Source organism: Thermobia domestica, chromosome 6 (genome assembly GCF_964235325.1).
Source record: "Thermobia domestica chromosome 6, izTheDome1.hap1.1, whole genome shotgun sequence".
Lineage (NCBI taxonomy): Eukaryota > Metazoa > Arthropoda > Insecta > Zygentoma > Lepismatidae > Thermobia > Thermobia domestica.
Genome location: NC_137459.1, coordinates 152,053,889 through 152,079,812, shown reverse-complemented (window position 1 = coordinate 152,079,812; position 25,924 = coordinate 152,053,889). Strand labels below are relative to the sequence as shown.

General features: G+C 35.3%; 1 protein-coding gene across 5 annotated transcripts in view; it reads right to left on the bottom strand.

Moving 5' to 3' along the window:
- The window catches only part of LOC145688271 (uncharacterized), a 173,876-nt gene that overhangs the window by 137,539 nt on the left and 10,413 nt on the right, over positions 1-25,924 (bottom strand). For 4 of the 5 annotated variants that reach the window (XM_081762263.1, XM_081762266.1, XM_081762262.1 and 1 more), the window contains exon 2: positions 18,536-18,640. The exons of the other annotated variant lie outside the window; for it this stretch is intronic. The gene's annotated coding sequence lies outside the window, so the exon portion shown is untranslated. The remainder of the gene's footprint in view (positions 1-18,535; positions 18,641-25,924) is intronic. 5 annotated transcript variants of the gene reach the window in all.

The following is a 25,924-nucleotide window of genomic DNA, read 5'->3' as shown; positions in this document are numbered from 1 at the left end:
CTTCTTCATCCGGACGTTGTTATGTACAACGAAACAATCAAATAAAGTTTGTGTCCATGCTAATGAATCACTTCCGATCACCATTGATGCATTGAATTGTTTCAGTTTGCGTTCCACAAGGCAGGTTATTGAACAAATTATATACCTTTTGAATCACCTATAGTATTTGCTTTCCGTGGTTATGTGAACTGTTCCCTTGACGGATGCAACGCAATTACACATATAAAATGTTCATAGTGCAAGGAAGTCTTTTGATTGCGTCATTTCTTCATAGAACAGAAGAACAACTGTGATCGCTTTTCATCTCTAACCTATCAGTATTGTGACTAATTTTAACTAACAAACTTGCTAGTTATTGCAAAACATTCTTTTCTGTTACCTCCGACAGATTTCAAATCGTGTGTTAATATTAGTTGCTAATAATGTTGTACTTAACGCGTTCAAATGCGCATATACTCATTTTTTCATATAAACTTCGAAGTTGAATCTCTCGTCCACGAATTTTATTAGCTTGTAATTACCACGAATTGGTCCTTCAAACGGCATGCTTTGTTTCCGTCCGGACATGAGTCCACCAGATTACGAAGTTCCCGAAGTTGAAGCAACGTATGCGTGGACGTCGGTTTCCATGTCTGGAAGAGCTTTCTGCAGACGTTACTCGAACCATTAGACAGCTTCAAAGGATGGCGTCCTTGATGGAATACAGAAGCGACCCAGACATCGGGATACCCTCATTGCCAAGCAGGGAGATTATTTTGAAGGCCTGTAAAGAGATTCTCCCCAAACAATAAACGCATAAGTGATAAAAAATTAGTGTGCACTATTTATGAAATGACCCTCGTATATTATCAAGCCTGTATCTAGAAAAAAATATTGGCGAGTTATTTTTTTAATTTTAAAGATGACAATCTATGTTATTCAAACTTTAACTTTCAGCACTTTCTAAATGTATTTGTAATGTAGTAAGCTTAAATGTGCACTAGACGTAAAATTCCACATTTAATTAATTATCTGTGATATGGTTTTTGCTTGAAAAATCTTAAAATACAATGGAGTTACAATGTTTACTGCAGATATTTGTAAAGTGCAAAATAAGCTTACGCGCCTATACAAAATGCTCGCTCCAAAATATGAACATCTGAAAAACTGAATGAATGATTGTTTTACAACTCACTGAATATAATACAACTTTCTGTATAAAAATTAATAGCAAATTTTGTCAGCAACCAATTAATAAGAAATTGTGTGATTTCAAATGGACTGACCCCCACTGGTGGAAACCTTCTACACTTTTGTCTATTGTACCAGACTAAGACCCTTGGACAAAAAATCTACTTCAAATGGAGTATATATAATAGTTGCGCTTTCCATCACTGGGGAAAGGACAATGCATTCACAATAGGAAAGACAGATTCGCTGGTCATTATTACAGTAGAGTCCCTAAAATTCGGCATTCGATAACCTAGCAGTCCGGGTAACTCGCCCACACCCTGGCAGGGCGAAAAACTCCGCGCGCAGACCTGTTGAAAAGTCGGCTAGTTAATTTTCATTAGACAGCTTTATGCCTTCATAAAGTATTTTTCTGAGATCTGTCTTATCAGGTAAATTACTGTACAGTGTGTATTCATTAATTTTCATTTTCATGCATAGTAAAGGTTCCATGCCTTCATAAAGTACTGGGGAGTTTATTCTCTGTTGTATTCTCAAGCAACCAATACATATAAGTACAGTAATGTATTTTCTGAGGAAACACACGTACTTATTGCTTTTTAAAACCCATTCCCGATAACCCGGCATTTTCACAACCTCGAATACCCTTCAGTCCACATTTCGCCGAGTTTTCGGGACTCTACTGTATTTACTTATTCAGGAATTTCAGGAAATATAGCTTCGATGCTTTTAAACAGAGAAGGAGTGACAGAGAAAGTATCAAGATACTAGATAGTGCCATGGATATGTGATGTCTTCATCTGACACTAAAATTTATTATGAAATAAGATTGTAAAGTGTCTCTGAAATTATCAGAGAGTAATTAGTGTAATAAATATTTATTATTATTATTAACGTACACCTAGATCTGGCGTTAGCATTATTCTCTTTGTCACTAATTAATTGTTTAAAGTTGAAGCAGCATGAATGGCTTCAAATAGAAAATAAGCAGCAAGTTTGCTCTGATTTTAAAGTCTGCAAGCCGAATATGAGGAAATATATGGAATAAAACTGGCACTCAACTGGTACTGGTGCTATAGTGAAGTAACATTATTTCTATCCAATTACGTTTAATTATTTCTATCCAAGTAACATTATTTCTATCCAATTACCTTTCTATGGTGGATCATGAAGTCCCAAACTGAACATTCGACTTCATGACTTGATCTTTTCATTTCTTAGGTGAACTTTTACTGTTTTTAAGTTTCCGAAGGTCTATAAAATTTAAGGGAAAAGGGGAGAAAGCTGTATGCTGTAACTTATTCAAAATGCAGCAGGACACTGTATTGTTTATTGATCTTTATGCCTATTGTTAGCAAGTATGTAACAGATGGACATCACTAACATTCGTATTCTTTAGTTTTAAATCATTTGGTAGCCTAGTCCAGGATAGATTTCTTGATCTATGGATGCCCTTTGTCGTCTTCGCGTATTCGAAGCATTAGCAGGAAGTTACTAATAAATAACGTTTAGATTCAAGTTTCAAAAAGGGAAAACAAGGAAACACGGTGTAACTTGTCTTGTCCCGCTGCATGCAAAACAACTCCCATTAGCAGGAATATGTAGCATGTTCATAAATTCATAAATAAGAGGCACCTTTGCTGTTCTTTAGAAGGGTGAAGCAGCACAGATTTACAGAATGTTCCCTGAAACTGAAACTGTATCGTCATAGGCAAAAAGGTAAAAGTATGAATACTGTATACTGCAGAGTGTTATATACACTGAGAATGTTCAAATTACAGTATTTAAATCACATTGTACAAACGGACAACTAACATTGATATTTATAACACACACTGTTTTTATACTACCGAAATAATATTTACGATATGCTATTTACAAAATACGAACTAATATGCAGATAGGAGTTTTTAAATTAGAAATACATATAGTTACAATTTTAAATTTTGCTTCAAAACGCCCTTACTTCCTATAATTTAGCTACTTTTCAATGAGATTGATGGAACTACCAAGTCAACACTTTATCGGAATTTCGAGAAAATACGGGAAGGAAAGACCCTCAGGAGGAAGAAACGAGCAGCTCGACCACCTGTCCCGGACACCAACAATTGCAGACATCTAACACCTGCTCCAAAGAACATTTTGGAGAATGTCAAATGGACTGCATATAAGAGCACCTAATACTGCTTCGAGAACATAATCGCGTTATCCCACTACAGCAAATCTGAATTCAATGACTTATTCCGAAGGGCTCCTATTGTGATTTGACTGTCGCAGCTATTCGAGTCGCTCAGTATCAAACAACATATCTGAACCCGACGAAACCAACCGGTTTTCTCGGACGAGAGATGTTTCTAAATCAGAAACACATTCGGTTGATGGGTCAAGAAATGACACCGTATTGGACATCCAAAATTCATCACCTCAATTATACCTATTGGAGTTTTCACCACAGGGGCATCGAAGAACAACAAACAGCTAATAATACCGGGTGTACTGAGTCAACTCTGAGGACATGTTTCCCAGAGGAATCACCCATCAGCAGAATGGAACGTCCTACCACATCTTAGAACACAACAAAATGGTTTACAAAAGGAAGTGGAGGGTCACCGACTTATCAGCCCTAGATCTATATGTTCAATTATTTATTTGTAAGTTTTACATCGCACGTTTTACTGTTTAGACTAAAGAGAACGACGAAAAATATATGATGGTAATGAAATGAACAGAGAAAGCAAAGTAAAGAACATACATACACAGAGCGGGATTCGAAATATAGCCAGTCCAATGCCTTAGACAGCTCGATCATGCCAGCTACATAGGTCTCAATCCCTTTTACAATCTTAGGGGCGAAAACAAGGTCAACACACAAAATACTGCGAAACTGGAACATCAATTAAGAGAATGTTAGGTAGATATGAGATTGTCCTCCTCTCTAGCACATCCCAAATTTGACCTTCCTCGTGGCTAAGCAGTTAGTGTACGCAGGTTTGGCATGGGAGATCTGGGTTCGACTCCTAGCGGGACCTCATGTGGTTTGGTTTCCACGTTAAGGTGTAGGTCCACGTCTCATATACCCTCGATACTGAAAGGAACACACATCAAAATCAAATGATATATCCAAAATTTGTCTTGCCGGGTTAAGATTTGATTTTTATACCTTGACACATATGAAAAAATGGCGTGGGGCTCCAAAACACACTAAAAAGGGTTGTAAGAATATTACAATATACTGCAGTAACGGTAATATCACTAGTAGCCCCATTAAAAGAACCGTCTACCTTACTTCTATAAAGCAAGATGGGACCGCGGGTGCTCTGTAGTGTGATACCTGGTTCGATCCCAGCCCCCATCAAGTAAGCTCTGAGGTGGACAATCATCGTGTGCGTGGGTTTCCTCTAACTTTCTTCATTCCACCAATATCATTAACAATCTCATTACCACAGTCTCCCGTAGCCTCAGTGCATAACCCTGAAACGTTAAACAAAAGAAAACGAATACAGCAGCTTCCTTCTTTCATTTCATATCTTGAAATATTTGCTAATTCTCATTTTAAAAGAAATGTCCCTTAACTCACCTACGTGAACCATTATACACGAAAGAAAAAAATAAGCACAGCAAGCATCCCATGCTCTTACAGTCCTTGCCACATCTTAGATGCTAATTGTAACAGCTCTGGAAGGATTCGATTGGCAGTAGCAAAATATAATCCGATAAAAACACTCAAATGAAAAATAAAAAATACCTTAAAGTTATCCTACACAAACTATATTCGTTCAAGTGAAACCGGAATTTTAAACCTGTCCTAAGAATTTAACCATATCGCATTCTGTGATGAGTTTTGTTATACAAATTTCTTCACTAAAGGTTAAATTCAACCAAATGATCAGCAGTGGTAAAACAGTACGTCGTCTTTTGCTCTCAGCAATAGTCACTTCAAACAAGAGGACAGCTTACTATTTTACCATTGACGACCGACCCCAAACGTATGGTTAAGTTTAGGCTTAAGAAGATAGCTGGATAGATATCAAATTTTACCTATTTTAAAGCAAATATTTAACTAATCTAGGTAGTACACAATCAAAATAATTATAACCTTGTACAAAAAAAAAAAAAAAAAAAAACATTTAATGCTGGAAATCAAAGATTCCTTAACGCTATTGGCGACTGTACTTCAAAGAGAACGGAACCTGAACTATGCAGATCAAATTGCTCAAAGTGAACCGTATGATTACTTCTTATTCTACAGATCTTCTAAAGATATCTAAGTAATTTCACTTATTACGACCAGTGCTTACAACTGAAGTAAGGAGTAGAATTAAATTTCTAAATTCTGTTTTGAGAGCGATCTAGTGAGTGACGAAGCATGAACTAATGTATTTAACTATGTACGGTTGAACTATCATTAGTTTTTTTTCTTCTCTTTTTTTTAAAACCATCGGCATTGTAAAAGTACCAGCTTCTGTATCCTATTTATAAAGCCTATTATATAATTGAGTTTTTGTATTGCAGTATTATTAAACAGTATTTATTCCAAATTTCTTCGTATTTTTTTCATACGTTTGCGACAAATCTTAGATTATGGTAAAAATTGGACTTATGATCGATCTATTTACGTAAATTGAGGACAGTCTATACACATAAATATAACAATTTTGTTAGTTCTGCACGATAGCTTCCATGAAAACAGTTCCAACCTTGATAAATAAATAACTGCACTAAGCATTAATGAATTTTGCTTCGCTATACGAAAAAGATAACCATTTGAATCTGAACAAAACCAGGCACATTCAGAAAAACAATTTCTGGAAAGTGGGACCCTCTCCTCTTTTCTTTCTCTCCCCCTCGATGAGTCAAATTTTTAAGCAATGACTAAATCCAAAAGAGTGCAAGGTATATGAAAATTTACAGGATACAAAGTCGCACGGCATAGTGCACTACGTCACTGAACAAAGTACTTCACTTCATGATATAAATACTAGAACAACGTAGAAACTGCTGTCCAGTCACATTTTCAATTGGTGATAGTTCTGAATAAATTCACGAATCAAACAATACACTGTCGACTAAGTCTCTGTCCCACTTATGTTTTCCAAACGATTTCTCTGCGTTTTACTACGTAGTGCTGTGTATTTTGACAAAACAGTCATGCCTGCGAGATGCTGTTCATTTATTAGAACTCAATACCTACAGAGTAAGTATTGGAAAATTAGGCAGAGAAACGATAAGATTAAGATTATTTTTGGACTTTTGCAGTTTTTCGTGTAAAATGCGCTGAAATACGGAAAAATTTAATGATAGACTAACACACTTAAGGTAAATAACAATCCTTTTTTAAAAAGAAGGAAAAAGGAAGGAAGGAAAAAAAATGTAGGTCAATTCACTCGGAAGATAATGGAAAATAAAATATCTAAAGGAAATACATTTATTTTGAAAGGAGTTCGGACAACGCTTGACCACCACGTTGGACAACAAGTCTCTAGATTGACACCAAACTGGAGTTTTAAAAGTAACTAGACCTGACTATGGTCTCTCTTAATTTCAGAACATATTCCTTTGTTTAAAAAAAAAAAAAAAAAAAAAAAAAAAAAAAATCTATAAATAACAGAAAGTCATTCACAAGTTGACTATGTATGAATTCCATAGAATCAATCGATTTATATGTTTATTTTGTAAGTTTTAACTCTATAGGTATTGATTCGATCTATCTGCAAGCAAGAGTGTTCGAAACTATAATAAAGGACAAAAGGAAACAACTTGGTGTATATTGAAGTGACATTTTTTGTAACAGCTCATGATTGTGTTTTAAAACTTCAAGGGACTGAAGAGAAATAAAAGTTAATAGTAATGAAATAATTCGTCGAATTGTAACTAAGAGAAACGAAAGGAGTGAAGATGAGTCACGTGCAAAAATGCTTACCCAACGAACATGTTTTTATTTATTTCAGTATAACGTAATGGGGACAACTGAATTCCGGAAGAATATTCCGTACAAGAACAGTCAGTAACTGCAATAATGATGGTATCCAGAGCCACTGTTGCCGGTTTGAAAGTAGAGAGTTTAATGAACCAAGACAAAACTTACGGGACAAGTTGGTAACGAGATAACAGCGGAGAAGGGAATTCTACAAGTGCAATTTATAAATAGTTTAGATGTAATTACAGGAGCGGACCCATACCTCTAATTACAGGAGCGGACCCATACCTCTAATTACAGGAGCGCAACTTTTAGTTTAAGTATTTTTTCCTTGTCCTACTAGATAACACAGAAATCGCAAAAATAATAATATCGTTGTACCTGAGGTTGATAAATGAAAAGCTGGTTCAAGAACTGGACATGCTGTGTGATGGTGCTAAGACTTGCAAACAAATAAAGTTAGAACACAAGTTTGTGGTAATAATATTCTTCAAGAACTGATATTTTTTTCTGTGAGATTGTGGACACTATAAAAGTTCATTTACTCTAGCTCTCCGTTGGGACATGAAGTTTCAATTAATAATCGGACATATTGTCAAAAGAGAATTAAGTTATTCATTTTTGCCATGTTTATGTAGATATGTTTAATGGCGATTTGATTTGAATATAGACCATGTGATCTTACCTGAGAGGTAAAATTGAAAGTAAGCACGTAAGGTTGATCGGTGGATCTATTAAAGTTTAAAAGGACATCATTTTGAAAAAAGAAATGAAATCTTTAAGTTTTACGTCCCACGGTTATGCCGGTTAGGCTAAAGGAGACGGTGATAATGAGAAATCAATGAAATGGTGGAATGAAGAAAGTGGGAGGAAACGGAAGAACCCCGAGAAAATCCACGAGCACGGTGTTTGTCCACCACAAAGTTCACACGGCACGAGCTGGGATCGAACCAGGGACCCCAAGCACCGGAGGTGAACGCTCTACCAATGAGTCACCGACATCATCATTTTGTTGTTATGGTTATGTAGATGTGCATAATTACGATCTGATTTGAAACTGCATATAATTCCATTTGAGGAGTGAAAGTAAATATGAACATGTAAAGTTAATCGGTAGATCTAAGAGAGCAAATGTGCTTTTATAAATTTAGTGGAACAAACAACATTTGGCCAGAAGACACATATGTGTCATCCCTATGTCATGTTCTGTAAATACTTATGGTTGATTGTAAATTACGGTCTAGCAACGTAGAAGCCATTAGATATTGGTGGCAAGAGGTATTATTACAGAGAACCTCTGAACACTCAAGCTGTATTTCAACCGGTTTATATTAGAGATCTCAAAGTTCTAACGCTCTCGATGATACGAGGATGGGCAATAACCGAAGGTCATGTGCTGAAGGAAGAATAATATTTAACGAAAAAATTCGCGTTCCACACAATCCCATTTCGAGATCTACTGTCGAGTGCATCGTAAAGACGCGTCGAGAAAACGATAACTATAAAGGATTGTAACATTCCTGGTGGACCGAAATCGAGGACAAACAGCTTGCTGTTGCAGTCGTTAGCTGAAAATACTCAACTTAGCATTCATAAAGCTGCGGAACAATATGACATTAGTCACATGTCTGGGAGAAGAATGTTGAAGAAAATGAAGTTTCACCCATACAAAATTCATCTGATACACCAGCTGAATGAAGATGTCTTTGATCGCCGTGTAGAATTTTGTGAAGATATGAAACAAATCAATGATGATCCTACGTTTCTTACCACCATTGTGTTCTCTGATGAAGGCACGTTCCACCTAACCTGTTACATTAACAGATGTAAGTGCAGGTTTTGATTTGACAGCAATCCCATTGGTCCTTTCAAACACACTCTACATCCTGAGAAGTTGAATAACTGAGCTCCAGTACTAAATATACAATAACTGGGCCCTTTTTTTATTAATAACAATTTGATTTGTGAACTGTATGAGGAGATGCTTCGAAATCAAATGGTTCCAGCAATGAGATATACTGCAGAAGACAATTTTGCCCATAGATGGTTTCAGCAAGATGTACAAGACCGCACAAAGGTGTAAATATGCCGCAATTTCTTAACACGGAATTTCCTAAAATAACGGATTGGCAAAAGAGGTGAGATTGGGTGGCCCGCTCGTTCTCCGTTCCCCTGATTTATCGCCACTATACTACTTTTTCTGGGTTTACCTAAAACGCTGAGTATTTTTTCCTATATCAAACAATACCAACCACTTTGGATAATCGTCGTCAAAGGGTTGTTGATGGAATTGCACTTATTGAACTGGACATCACCAGGAATGCAGTATTTGTGTTTTACCATCGAATTGCTCACTGAAAGACCAAGACAGATGTGCAGTTTGAGCGTATGTTGTGAAACATCAGTTACACTTTCTTCATCTGCCAATTTTAGACAACCAAGTCGAGAGAGGCAAGGGGAGTCATGATAATCAAGTTCTTCGAAAAAAAAACGGAAAGAGACTACGTGGCTGGTAAAGCTGACGTGTAGTTACGCATTCCGTAACTAGGGTAACAGTAAATTTAGATAGCAGGAAACGAAGACAGGGCAACTATTTTTTTATTCCCTACTTTCATGTGAAACGGAATTTTCAACGAAGTTAGGGTTATGTTAAATCCATGTGTATCAGTCACCCTCCCTAACAATTTAACTGAAGTTTAAGAACGTATTTAAGAAGCAGATGGATTTCCTGACTCTGGAATGTAAAAAGAGTGTGTGCCAAGACTTACCAAGAATTAGACTATCAAAGTGATGTATGTTGAATTACAAACTGCACTCATCTTGAGCAACTTTAACAAGGAACATAACACGCATTAGTTTATAAACAAAAACTAATTTTGAGTTTTCTCTAATTTTAACATAAGCTGCATGTCATTGTGACTAAACAAACATGAGTTACTAACCTTTGAAATCGTGAAGATCATTTACAATAGCCCTGTATATCAATTAAATTTCTTTGCGCTTTATCCAGGTTTTGTAAATTTGTTCTCCTGTGAAATCTCCTTTGTCATTTGTGCTTTTACGTACTAGTGTGAAATAATGATTTAATTTGTGCATGTCACGTCATATTTAACAAACATACTGGTCTACTTGACCTTTACAATTCTAGCGAAGATGTTTCTTGTTGCAAAACACAAAAACTTTCCTTTCCATATCGTAATTGTCTACCATGGTCGCATTGAAATGTAAATGAAAGCAATTTTGTTTTCTGTTAAGTCTTTTTAAAATATTGGTGATATATTTCGTGCTTTTTAATTGCATGTGTATTTCTCGAGATATTAATTATCAATCCCAGGTAGTGTACGATGATATTTCTTTTTTCTTTTTTTTTTCTTGTGATTACAGCGCCATCTAGGCGGGTAACGAAAAGTACTTCAAGTAAAAATTGCGTATTTTCGATCCCAAATTCGAATCTGCAACAAAAACAGGGAGTTTCCATCTAAAGCTTTCAAGTTGACCCCTGGAGCCTTATGATGGGACACCTGGGGGCACTTGTTGTTTACAGAATTTTATAGGTCTCTGACATGTGTACATTATTACCTAAAGAGAATTTTGATGTCAATTTTTTTGTCATTTCGGAAATATTTGAGGTCACAAAGTTAGGAGACGTACGTACGATGATATTTTTTTTGCGATTACAGCGCCATCTATTAGAATAAGAAAAAGCGATTCAAGTAAAAGTTGCTTAGTTTCGATCGTAGAATCAGAATCTGTAATAAAAGTGGGGGGTTTCCATTTGGAATTTTCAAGTTGGACCCTGGGGCCCTGTGATAGGACCCCTGGGGGCACTTGTTATTTACAGAACTTTTTGGCCCCTGGCATGGGTACATTCCTGCGTAACTAGATTTGTCACATTTTTTGTCATTTCGCAAATATTTGAGGTCGCAAAGTTAGGTGAGACACCCTGTATATCTATATATCGGATGTTCTAAAAATGCGCCCACGGACCACATAGCACTATTCTATAGGTCAAAATAAAGCGAAAATGTTATATGATGGTATACACTCCGGGGCCTCCTTCAGACGCTATGGGTCATGAAAAATTCACAATGTGGCAACGTCGCAGATTAACTTGGAGTCATTAGCAATATTCTACGAATGGAACAAACAATTGAATCGATTGCTAAACTAATAAGTGATGCTAGTGTCAATCAATATCGACTTAAATGTAATCTGGAAAGAATCGATATAACTATTTGATAGATAGGTAGATCTAATCTATGGTTCTTTGTTTGCGACGTTGTCATATAGTGCAATTTGTGTCTCCAGATGAAGTCACGAAAGGAATACAAATATATATATTTTTTTTGCTTTATTTTGACTTGCAGAATATTGCTCTGTGGTCCGTGGGCGCCAATTTTAGAACACCCAATATATATATATATATATGATAGATAGATAAATAGATAGATACAGATATATATCTTAGTACCAGTACTTAGTACCTACATTTTGATCAATACAATACGCTGTACTATTACTGAGCTTCTTTGGCTTATACTGTGTTTGTAGACTTACTAAAATATGATTAAATACATATCAAAATTCCACTATCAGAGGGACTGCGTAACTTTAAAAAAATGAAGAAAAATAAGTTACGTAATTAGACATGACAAAATTCATTTTCTCTTAGGTTCATATTTCTTTCCTAACAGTTTTCACCTGGATCAAACTTCAGAGCGAGTCTAACTGTAGCTGACAAATATCTGCCAGAAAAACCAGTATAATGAACTTCGGAACAGACTTATGTTCTCTCTATACATATTCTTTCTTATTTCTTTTCATTGTTTTTATCGCATGTTGTTTCTATTCTCTCTTCTTCTTTTAAAATTATTATATATTGCCCATATTTTTCTATTAATCTCCCAACACCACCATCAGATTGGGGGGGGGGGAGACAGTGTCGTTGATCCTTACCCTTCCATTTGATATCGAAAGTAAACTTTTTCAAGACTTTTCGACGAAGCAAAGCAAATTTTTGGTATTTTGCTCCAGGACGTTAGACATCTTAAAACAATTATATTGAAAATTATCCAATATAATATCTTAAAAGCAATTTTAAAAGACGCACTACTGTAACCAACTGAGCTGCTCATTAGTAAGAGCTGATATTTGTCTAATTTCTGGAAATAACATAACCAATTAATAAAAGTTTGACACAGTTTTCTTTCTTATTCCGTTTAACACCGCTTCTAGATTGCAGACTTACACGGAAAGCTGTTTGGCACCAATATTCCTAAATCAACAATCATATCAATAGGTACAAAGAATAAAGTAAATAATGCATTTAGAGAAAAAAAAGAACTTGAAATTATTAATTCCATCCTCCCAGGAAGTTTACAGACCAATCAAAATATCAGGAAATATACAATATCAAAGTTATTCTACTCTAGAGACTGAAAAACTTAAGGAAGGAAGAAAAATGTACTTTGGGCGTGTTAAAACTGAAAGACTGCCATGGTACTGTCTTGTTATGAATAATATCTGTGTGTGTACCAACATATATTTCGGTCTCATATAAATAAATTGCATAGATAAATTTTCAAGTTACTCAACAGAAATTAGAACACAAAAGCTCTATCTACACTTACTATCGAATGAATAGTGTGTTAGCGTAGCTGAACGATTAGCGACCTCGCTTCCTAGCAGTGAAGTTCCGGGTCCCAATTCTGCAACTGACAATCCAGCTTGGTATTTTAATAAGTTTCAACATACAAACATCAGGATGGTACTTTTAAGTTTTCCGGACATGGTCAATTTCCTTCCACTCCCATGCTGACGCTTCCGGTATAGAATGGGTGTTTTGACAGAATCAGAAATATTGTTGATGAATAGATACCGTAGATATATGAAATTACTTAACTGTTCTTTATGGATGCAAAATGCACGTTTGAACCAACGGTCCATTACAATCAGTGCAAACCAACAGAGCTACATATCTAACTCATATGAAATTCCGGTAATGTGGTAGTTTTTCAGAACAAGAAATTCTCAATTCCAGAAAACTCTCGGAACACCCGTAGTGGTCTATCTTCTTTGTACACTATAAAAATGTTGGAAAACAAGAGGGAATTCTCCGTTAACAAAGAGGAAGATAGTCAAAAAGTCTTAAATATCATATAAACTGTCCTTTAATTAAACTGCGAACCTAGCAACATCCAACCATTACTTTTCTACAGGAAGGTCTGTTTACCCTTTCGGTAATGGTTTGAGACGCGGATTTTACACCGACAAGAATAATGACATGAACTTAGGTACTTGGACATGGGGTACTGTACCTACATTTCAGTAACATGACTGTATATTCTGATGTCTCTCTTTATAGTGTTACTTTCCGTAAGTGTATGTTTCTTGGACAGAAAGAGAACTTCTGATATACAATAGCTAGACTAAATGATTTGCTTTAAATTATTTAGAATGTGAATTCTTACAGTAACTTTGTAAAACACTAACAAATATTAACCAATACGAAGTTTACCTAGACGCACAAGTTATGGAAAATATTCTCCCTAACTGTGTAATAAATTAATTAACATAATTCTAGCATTTGGAGAAGTATTAATCTCACGTTGATATGTAATGATTTATTTCTACGTGTATTAATGACGTCATGACAGAATATATTCCACTATGACGAGAGTCATCTTTTTAACCAAGGCAGTTTCATACGTATTCAATTAATTTCATGATGTTGGAATACAAACGCTTTCATTGAGTATTTCAAGTGATTTAGTTCGTTGAAGGATCGAAAGGGAAAACGGAAGTAGCTACGCAAGCCGTACTTGGTTACCGAAAGTGACATGCTTCATGGAACAAATCTGTATACACAAAAAGTTGCAATCGCCATACCAAAGTGGTTATTAACAACGATCAGTATTTTTTACTCAACAGATGACAATTTAAAACTAGATTATGCAAGTGTACAGTTACCCGATCATTTACATTTATATACAGTTCACCTTTGATTATTTTTTTTTAAATTTAGAAACATATAGCACTGCCGTGTACTGTTCAATTTTATTGTTTTCTTAAGATAATGATTAGATAACATAAAAAACGCGCTCCTTGGTTTAGTACGCCTGCGATGGCTCGTCATGACACTACCACTTTATAATGGTAAACAGTTCCCCATATTCGCACACTATAATTATAATAATAATAATAATAATAATAATAATAATAATAATTATTCACGGAAATTATATCAGTTAACTTCATGTAAATCACGTAGCATTTCCGAACAAGCCAATTCATCTTCTCTTCTGTTGGTATACTGTTCTACACCATACCAAGAACCTTTTAACACTTCAAAATGCCTGGAGAAGTAATTTTTATTCCTGCCGACGTTTCCTCTTTGCGTCATTTTCTATTTGATAACCTGTTCCAGACTTAAATTAATTATTTCTGTTGAGAGACAAATTAACCCATTGTAAGAAATTATTCGAGAACTGTTTCGTAAAATGACTCCCACGGGTATACTCGTACTAGGAGGGTAAATTCTTAGTAGGAATCCTAAGCTTCAATTTTGTGAAGCTTCCACGAGCTAAACAGAACCTGTGTTCAACATTCCAAAGCTTCCGTACTTGGTGTCAGACATTTAGCAAGAGGAGTTGCAATCAATATTCAACAAAAGCATTTTTCATCTGATGGTTCAAGGCCCATGCTTTCTAAATCAGAGAGTTACAAAAAAAAAAAAAAAAAAAAAAAAAAAAAAAAATACTAATACATAATTCTCAGCAAATAATAACGATCACAACAAAGTGGGAGGAGAACTTGCAGCAGCAGTGTGTAACAAGAACTTCAATATCAAAATGCTTACTAGTCTCATTCATTAAGGAATCTCGTGGTAACTACGGAGGTGTGTGTGCTCAACACTTTTATTACACATCACCCCATAACTCTCTACGTTGTGGTTTTAATTGTTACGTGTTCTCATCACCTGTTCGACCCGACCCAAACTAGAAGATCGGATCAACACAGTTAAATATTACTACCTGTTACCACGGTTGACAATGAAACGAAAAATGAATAATTACACGCTAACAATTTTCTTATCCTTTCTTCTTATTATAAATACTGTATTTTCAAGAACCTAAACGCGAGAAAAGACGAAAGAGAACGGAGGCCGCATCCCAACGGGTAAACCAAACATCGATATCAGGATAGTAAATTAAATTAGCATTCATTTCGATTTTTTTATATCATTCTTCCTCAAAACTTGGGACTGAAAAATTGAAACTAAGCTTTTTAAAATCCAAAATTAACATACTATATAAAAATCAATTTCTCACTTAAATAATACCATTTCATCTTCGGAAGCTGGTATATTTATCACAGTTTCAAGTTTGCTTCTTTTCACTGACTATATGAATAAATAATGAGATGCAATGAATTTCACATTCTAACAATATAAGCAGATATCAAATAGATTTTGTACTTTAATAAATGTACACTTGTCTATACCCAATCCATACTTGTCAATAAATAATGAAATGAATCCCACATAACTACAAAAACTTTATAGGGTAATATGCACTTATACTTCAATTAACAACTAGGAAAGTAAGTTTGGCCTTCCATATTACCAGTATTTCTGCTAAAGCAGAGGTCAACTATGTGAAAAGAACTGTGTACATTTTCAAATAAATGCCAGAAACTGTTCAATAAATTTCAAAATATTGGTTTAATCATCCAAATCTGTTTTGTCGCCTTCAAACCTAGCTCCCGCTTGATGTGACAATTATACCACGAACAGTCCAGCTGGTGAAACATTTATAGTCGGAATCCGGTATAACCTTCACCTCCTTCTGCTACAGTAAAACCTGTGAACTTGGCTACCTGCTTATCTTGGCCTGGTTCGTCTTGAACCTGCATTTTCCCATAAGACATTCGTTACTTATTACTTTGTAAGTTGGCCACCTGTCTATCCTGGAAGTTGACCACATTGAAGCAATGTTTACCCTATGATGATAATGATAAATTTACCTGCGTATCTTGGCCACGGAAAATACCGTTTTATTTTTCTTAACTTTTTCGTATTCCTATATGAGAAGCAGATGTTCTGGATTTGTGACTGGACATAAAGAAGCATAGATTCGCACGATTTGTCCTTGGAGGTCAATGACCAGAACACTACCCTCATAAAGGGGTGGTGAAGGAAGATGTGAATATGAAAGAGCACGTACAGGAATTCAGCAATGGTTGTACGTATTTGTATACCCTATATGTTTTGGTAAAACCATTAGCTATATCAGCTCCTTTCATCAGTGGGAAGCTTTAGTCATTCTGGAAAATTTTCAAGGTTAAAGCTAACCATGTCAATTGCCAACTATTGGCACCTGATGGCTTGTCGAAAGGTGTCGATATGAATTCCCTCAAAACATACTTTGCTCCGAGGAAAACGCTTGTAGCTCATTAACAAGAGGTAGCTAACTACAAAATTAGAATGTGCATATGTGCCAAAAGGAATAAAAGAAGTACGTTTAGAATGAACTACCATGAATAAATTTGTATAATAACTGATTTGCTATTTTTTTTCGAAAGGTATCTACAGAAAATATTTGTTACTGTCGGAAAAAGTCATATAAACTTCACATAAATTGTTCAATTTATAATTTTGCCTTTCTGTTTTCAATCTGAATACCTCAGTGTGCTACAAATATCAATTGCCTACAAAACTGCCTACATATTTTTCTATTTTTATGGTTGTTTGTGTTCTTGTGTTTTCAATCTGAATAACTAAGTGTACCAGACTAGTTTTCAGGGAGGTAAAAGTACATATATCAAACATAGGTAGTAATTTTTTCTAGTATTGTATATTGTTATGATTACTGTATATACATTATTTAAAACTAGCTGTCGTGCCATTGCTTGTTAAAATTTTACACTCAAGTAATACTAGAAATTATATTCTAAAAATACACCAATCACACTTATTTTCTGTAAGTTGGACACCTGTCTAAGTTGGCCATTTTTCAATGGAACCGATGGTGGCCAACATAGACAGGTTTCACTGTATTTTGTTTTATGCCTTCAGTGAACTGATATAACTTCCAAAAAAGTCATACGAAACATGCCTGGTGAATACAGTGCTTGGTTGAAGACACTCGTTGAGATTTTGGTCAGGAATTCACGTACAAGGATTATCGTGGCGCAAAATATAATAACTATTATTCCACAAATCTGACTATTTTCAGCAAACTTTCTCTCTCAAACGCTTCATAACGCCCAGATAATATTCCATCCGGAAGGAACTCAAGAGTTGATAGAACAATAATAATAATAATAATAATAATAATAATAATAATAATAATAATAATAATAATAAAAGGTCTTTTGGCTTCAGCATATTATCCAAGTGTCATTCAGAGGCTTTTGGCTGGTTTCCATGTAGATCTCAAAAACCCACGTTTCATCATCCGTTACGATTTATTTCATGAATGTATGGTCAAGACTGGTTCGTACAATCCAGCAACCTGCTTTCGATGGTATTGATGCTATTTTTGGAGAAAATTCTGCTCCTTCGAAACACCGTACCGCAATGATTCTCCTGTCCAAACTCTCAAATAAAGTGGTGCGAATGGATCGTAGAGACATGTTCGGATCCTATCAATGTTTTCATTAAAAGAAATTGAATGCCGACTAGAACGAGGGAAGACCTCAAACCACTTCTCGGCCTTCTTTGAATGCTCTGTACCACTCATATGATCAGGTTTTCGATAAAGTTAACCACCGTAACACTTTCAACGATTCAGCAAAAGCACTTTCGTTGGCAACGTAAAATTTTAGGCAAACTCTTTATTCGATATTGTTATCTGTTTTAGAAATTACAGAGCATATTTGAGGTTGACTAACCCAACCAAAAGTTGTCAACTCTTCAACAGACCGCGAACAAACGTAAGTAAAAATTAGATACATTGGTGCCAACTTACAGCATTCTTTCATACCTCTTATGCGACCTTTATAACAAACAGTTCTCGGTATTTATTTGATGGACTATATTCACTACATCGGGGCTGGAGCCAGAAGACTGTTTTCTTTCACGCTTCTATCCAACTGTACCAGTTACTACTTCGCGTACACTATGAGAAAATGCCCTACGAAAGAACATATTCAGAAGAAAAACGTCATTGTTTCGCACTTGGTACGTCTACAAATAGTTTACGTAGCATACAAACACCACCTATTTGTATTTCGTTAATACTGAGTAATAGAATCCGTAAATTGATTTAAATCGACTCATAACCGAAAAAAAAAAATGAACATTAACTTACATTTTTAGAAGAGTCATGACTGATGATTTCCTTTTAAATATTAATCTAACTTATACAATACACTTACATGAAAAAATAAATTACAAAAGCTGTAGCTACTCCCAATTTAGTTTAAATATCCATACTGGTATCTCACCTGCATTCAGCTCGTGTACTATATTCATGCTGTCATACATTATGCTTTGGTTTACGTCATTTTTTCAGTAAAGAGATTTCTCATCTGTTGACCATTATTTGTTACCTAAAATTAAAAGAAAATTATCAAAAAGCCTCTTTTCTTCTACGAACATTTACTTGTACGTTCATCGAACTGTAAAATGTTTAAGTACAGAATGTGCACGTAAAGCGTTAAGAAGTTTAAGTAATGACTAGATAAATAAACTACAGAGAACACACGAATAATGTTCTGCTAGTAAAACTACCGTTATTTCCAGTATTGTAACAACTACATTTGTATACGAAAGAAATTGTTATATACAATAAGGAAAGAATGACTGCATTTAATTCACTTCTCAAAGAGTTATAACCTTCTATTACCGTACTTCAATGTTTTATTTAAGAACAAACAATAAGAACCTTTCAAAGCTATCTCCCAGCTGGTCTACTATCGATTTCATAAAGATAGGTCCCTGACTTCGCGGTGCTGCCGTGACGTTCACTCAAAACTTGCATTGATTGCATTGTCGTACCTCGTTAGAACTGTTGGAATGTTCTCTTTTCAATACTTACGACATAAAAATTTTCTTTGTAGTGTGTAGTAAGAAAAAAAAAATAGAAATTAATGAAAAAGTGTGTATTTTATCGTTCTTTATTGAGATTAATGTTTATAGGATTATATCTCGGAAACGAGATCACGTGAAATAATTTCCCGTGCACGATATGTAGGTGCATCTATTACCTGTAAGTTCTGAAAATTTCATTACTCAACACTTAGTAATTTTCTTGTTATTCAGCCAAAAGTGAGACACCATTATCTCTGAATTGCTGCAATCTATTATCAATCTAAAAAAACTTTTAGAAAAATCTTAAAATAACTTTTTCAACCAAACTGTTTCGATTTGTTTTGAGAGATAAACAATGACAAATATGGCATTATGATTTTCTCTGCTATGCGCCCTTCGCTGTCGCAGTTTATACGGAGTGCTACGATGCCACATTTTCCTGGCGTGTAACTCTCAGGTCGACGGGTATTTAAACTTGTCAATTACACTGTCCGGCATTTTTTAGAGGTATTTTTAAAATTGCCTATCTCCACAGATTTGTAACCAATTTCTTAGAAATTAACAATGTACAGTAAACGAACCAATTGTTTAAAATTAAGAAAACAAACTGTTTATCTTGTTTGGATTTGCATGTGATGGTCCTCAAAGATTCGTTGTTTTTTGTCAGTTTTTTCACTTACTGCACGCAGTACAAAATACACTTGCACAGAAACAGATACACTCACAAAGTTTATGATATGATACAATCTTAGTTGATATATAATATTGAGTTTACACTTCACAGGAAATCTGTGTTCAGATCTAGAAGTCAAAGTGCTTCTCTTTAGTGTTGTACATTTCGAAGCACTTTCCCACGCAAAGTCCCACTTCATATATGAGACAATAAACGCTAATATTTTATTAAAACCTTTTTTTCACCTTGCGGATGCTACGCACTTTGCATCTCCTTTGTCCTACTCTACTAGGATTTGAGGATATTGGGGGAGCACTGGATGGGTAATGGCCCCTTGCTACCAGCCATGCTGAACCGACTGAAGACTGGGATAGTACCTGTACTTCAATGCCTCCTACTTTTTTTTTTTTTTTTTTTTTTTTTTTTTTGCTACTTTCGCATAAAAAGTTTGAAGTGCGATATGTTTTCCTGCTTTCTTTCTGTACAGTATGTGAGCATTGAAATGCGATAAGTCAAACAGCAGAAAAAAAAAAAAAAAACAGCTTCTTCCACAATTTGACAGACATACTGATAGCTCTTGCATAGTTGATTCGTAAAAATCGCGTAAAGCTGGCTTCCGTACAAAGCACAAGTGTAAAAATTTTATTGTTTTCAATTGAAGTAACATGTCTTCACTTAGAAAACAAAGATTTTTGTTTTAGTAATTTTTCTCTTTTTCAATCTGCTGTTTTGCATATTGATTCATTTCTTTTTCTACTATTCCCAGTGGGAGCTCATGTGGTTTGGATTCCACGTTAATCAGTAGGTCCACGTTTCATATAGCTTCGCTGCTGAATGGGACGTTAATATCAACTCAACTTTTCTTTACTATACAACTTCATCGGTAAAATAAGCTGAAACACTTTATGTTGGGAATACTCTGTAGATAGCCCAGTATTTTGATTAATTCCCAGGACACCAATAAACAAGGGTTTTCCATTTTTGGAGGGAATTTTATCGCTTCAAGCTACATCAAAATCTGCCTTCAAATAGGAACGACGCGGTTTTTTTTTTTTTTCTTTTCCGGCGCAACCTCAGGTTCACTTGAAACAGAGTTACTATCTTGTTCACTTCCGGATACGCCACAATGTCATTACTATTCATTACTATCTAACACATAACCATCTGATTCGGAGTAATTAATCAGTTCTGCAATTTCATTATCGCTCAAATTTTGCCACTTCCTTCTGTAATACTGCCGCTCGTAGAAGGAATATCCATTTTTTTCAATAAACAAACATGAGAAACACTCAGGAAAAATGTACATTCGCTTGTCCCACTCAAAAGAACACATACGACGTGAGTACGTAAGTTTTTGACGCCTACGAACCGAAGGGAAGTGTTGAAAACGTAATCAGTGCGACGCGATTAGACGCAAAAATAGCCCTCGTAACCTACACATTGCATAGTTTTCTTTCGTTGGAAGAAAACAAAGGACCCAGGATTTTTTATTACATTCAGCAGGAGAATTCATCACAGAACAACTTGGGTGAACGCGTGATTGCCAAGGTTACATTTCTTTTTTCCGTTTAACATGTTCGTAAGCTGGAAAGTGTGTATACTGATAGATTTTGAGGTAGAAATGGAGCCATTGTTAATAAGTGTCCAGGAAGATAGCAGGAGCTGTGGTGAGTCAACAAGTGACGAAAGTGAATGAGTTAAATAAATTAAGAGATGAGTTTTTGGATGTGTTACTTTAAAGTTTTATTTCGATTACATTGAGATACGTACATGCATTGTTATTATTATTAAGATGTTGTGAAAGGTTATGAGATTTTAAATACTTTTTCCTGTTACATTCTTATGAAGTAGGCTTCGCGGTGCAAGCTTTCTGAACGCGACAACACAGGACAACGCCGTTGCCACACTTCCAGTTACTGTATGCTGTTTCCTCAAATAAGCGCGGGGAATTTAAAGGCTGGACTGCAACATGGCTATCCGCTTAACGCACAGAATATGTTCTAATAAACATTTTTATTAAAAAAATAAATACTCTACCAACTAAACCCTTTTTGTTAGAAGTTTCAAATATTTGGAACACTAGAGTTCCAAATTTTCGAACTGTCTTTTGTACGTTTTCCTACCTACCACGGTAAAGGAGATCAGAGCGTTATACATTTATTTTTATTACACAAAAAGTATCAAGTGATGAAAATTGAACTTTTCACAACTTAAAGTTAATTGATGCACCTACTTATCGTACACAGGAAATTATTTCACGTGATCTCGTTTCCGAGATATAGTACTATAAACATTGATTTACCAAAAAAGTACTATAAAATACGCACTTTTTCATTAATTTCTATTTTTTTTTTCCTCACTACACCGTACAAAGAAAATTTTTATGTCTTAAGTATTGCAAAGACAACATTCCAGCAATTCCAACGAGGTACGACAATGCAATATAAGTTTTGAGTGAACGACACGGCAGCACCGCGAAGTCAGGGGCCTATCTTTATGAAATGGATAATAGTGGCTACTACCCGCATTTGGTGCACGCGATGCCGGGTTCGATTCCCAGTGGAGGAGCCTTGAAATTTGTACGCATTATGATGGTTTCAATTCCACCTTAAACTTTCGGCATCAGAGCTGAAACGGGACGCCAAACTCCAACAACTTTCAGAGTGGGAATTATACAGTTCTACCTTTGCAGTAGAAACAGCATACTACCTTTCGGCAATAAACTCATTTTTCCACTCTAAATGCATTTCCTCAATATATAACAAACAAGAAAACCATTTATTTTGTCCGTAAGAATACATAGCTACATTTCTCGAGATTAAGGAATATTCAACCCACATTTAGACTGATATAGAAACAAAATTTTTCTCAGGCGGTTACATATTATGCTTTTCAGCAAATGAATCATACCGTAAGTAAAGTCGCCATATTTCATTTATAAAATGGGTTCAAACAGCAGACATTATAATGAAGTCTAACACCTTATCCTTCATATTCAACTCCTTAACCCTTTTTCTGTTGTCCTCCCCATTAATCTATTCCCATTGGAGTAACTAAGAAAATGATTATCACCATAGTAGCAGTCACTTAGAATCTCATCCCCGGCTGACGGCGAATGCTCTACTAATTAAGGTAGCAGTGACACGACCATTTTCTGAGTATCGATGCTTGATTCTTCACACTCCGACTAGCATAGGAAAGCTTGTGCTATAATTACTGAAGCAATTTATGTCTAATTTTCACCAGATATATTTTTCTGCAAACAGCTCAATGATTACATTCAGAACTTCCTTGATGAATTTATCTCAAATTTCTAATTAAAAAGAACAAATGTAACTGAAACTGCAATAATTTTACATAGACTGCTGCTTCACTTAAGCCTCAAATTATAAACCCGTTATAGTTTATCACTTCTTATGCAGGTGGGAGTACGAAAAAAGAAAAAAATGAATAATTATTATTTTTACATGTCAGTTATTGTCCTTTAATGCAATTTTTTATTAATGGGCATACTGTACAAATATTTACTTGAAAATACACGGGAGCTGTGAATTACTCACATTGAACAGGGAATCAATTACATGTATGACTTAAGTCACTTATAAACGAAATTAATCAACAGGAAGTCACGTCTTGACTTTCCAACTTTTGGCCGAACAAAGCATTACTTCTATCAGAACCTGCCAGGTTACTCAACTCTTTCCATAAAGATTCCTTCTGTAATTGGTTGTCTACGGATCTCGAGAGAAATAAGTACAGAGAAATACTGCAAAATAGTTGACTGTTATGTATTTTGAAACAGTATGTCTCTTACTTTAATAAAAAAAGACTATTTACATTTACATCATTAAGGAACTCAACTGCAGTTTAAATATGGAAATACTTGCGCCCATTGTTATATATATAATCGAGACACAAGAATTCACAAAATGACTCGTCACTTTAAAGTTACGACAATCCTTTAGTTAAACGGTACTCTCCCGAAACTCGTTCACATATTTGATCACTATTGACAAAACAACAGTATTCGACTTCGCAGCTTCTGGGATGGCAGTAATGTACCAAAAGAATAAGGAAGGCTAACAGAAATTATTTTACACATGATTGAAACTGCTTAGCTTATCCAATAAGTGCCAGTTTCATGAATGAGATTAGTTCAATGGTAATGATATGCCCGTTACGAATTTCCCATTACGTAAGCTGACTATAGTCATGTTTCAAAACACATTCATTCTTAGATTTGCTCAATAAATAATTTGTAAATGAATTAATAAAGGATACACTTTATCACGTTTTAATTTGATCTCTCTAATTTACACAAATTGTATTAATGATTCGGATATTCCTCAGAATTGTTCCTTTAGAACAAACTTTTAGTCATGAATGTATAACTTAAAAAGTGTCTGAAATAATATTATTATTTGTTTCAGATACACCTAGATTTTCAGATTCCACAAAAAGGAAAGAATGAATAACGAATACAAATGTCAACTAACGGTGATGATGTGAGTTGCTCCTTCTCCAGTAAAAACATTTTAGTCATCTTCCCGATACATTTATGCACTTCCTTACTTCGTTCAAACAACAGTACGAAAAGAAATCGTACCTGATCACCCTTATTTGTAAGAATTCAACCAAAGTTGTCAAATTTTCATCAGTCTCCTTACTCATTCTCAAACAACTTTTAAAAAGATGTAATTTCCGTTTGCAAGTATTAACTCTTTGCGGCATAGTAATGAATTTTTCGCATCACAGATTTATTAAACGATGTTGCATGGTGATGCACTTATTGCATCACTTTAGTGAGCGGTCAGCTGGTACTTGTACAGTGATGCAGATTTTGAATCACTGATTCGACGTAGTTACAATGATTATTACTATGTGGCTCGTCATGTTATTTTCAGTCAATTGTCATATTCCCACGTTTTGTGGTTCTGTTTGCACGCAGTGAATGCGGTGATAATTAAATTGGTGATGTTATTGGTAAGCGTACTAATTTATGTATTTTGCCTATGGGTTCTTGTATTTTAGAATCTTGGGATGTAGTGCAGGTGATGTAGAGGTAACCCGAGTTAAATTCGTTTTTTTTTTTTTTTTTTTTTTTTTTTGTAATGTTATTTGTTGTGATGCAAAAGTTGCATCACTGTGCAACAAGCCGCTAAAAACGATATTAATTATTTGAACGTGTGTTTCTCATACGTCGCAGGTTACGTGTAATATTTTCATTGATTAGCATATTTGTTCCAAAATAAACATCGGACAGCTTGACAACAATATCTTTCGGGTCTTTAACGATTTTGAGCAACAAAGTAAAATCTGTAGATAATGTTGCTACCACTCCCAAATTTACCGGCATTAGCCATGACTTCCTAGAATTTATATTTATCCAAACTGGATTCAAAACATTCTTCATGAACATAGTCAAAGTGGTTCTCAGCCTCCTAGGATGTCTCTACTTCCGTCTTATTGTGTGTTATAGAAGAAAAATCTCGTCCAGTTCTTTACCAGGAGGTAATGTGCCTAAGATCGATGACACATTCCCGCGCTGGATGGCGATGCTGATACGTTGGAAAAGGAATGCAGTAGCTCGGGGGTCACCAGTTTTGATTGCTATTCGATGACCAACCTCATTAATGAAATTAGATCCTTCGTGACCCCAAGACCCACTAGTTTCTATTGCTACTGTTACAAACCAATATTTGTCCAATAGGTTTGAGTATTTTAGTCTTTTGTCTGATTCTCTGTGAGCGGCGACGAGACCTGCCTGAATTGAAGAATGGGATACGTTGGAAGGAGCAAACGTATCGGAACATGTGAAATCCCAGACTAGTGCCTTTCCATTTTTCCACGGTACCAAAGTCATGCCATCAGGCCTTTTACCATCAGAGCGGCAACAACCATTTGGTTCTTTTATTGAAGGAACTCCCGCTGAAACGAGGGCTCTACAAATAATGTCGTTTACAATATGATGTCGAGATTGTCTTCCCGCACTTTTTTTACATGAAAGACCATGTAATCCTTTATTATCAACATATGCGTTGCAAGCAGGACAAAAGTGAGGCTCACAGATATTAGCACCTAAGCGCAGAGCTGTAGCAATACGAAAGCTCTCATTAGAAAGGTCTAGGCC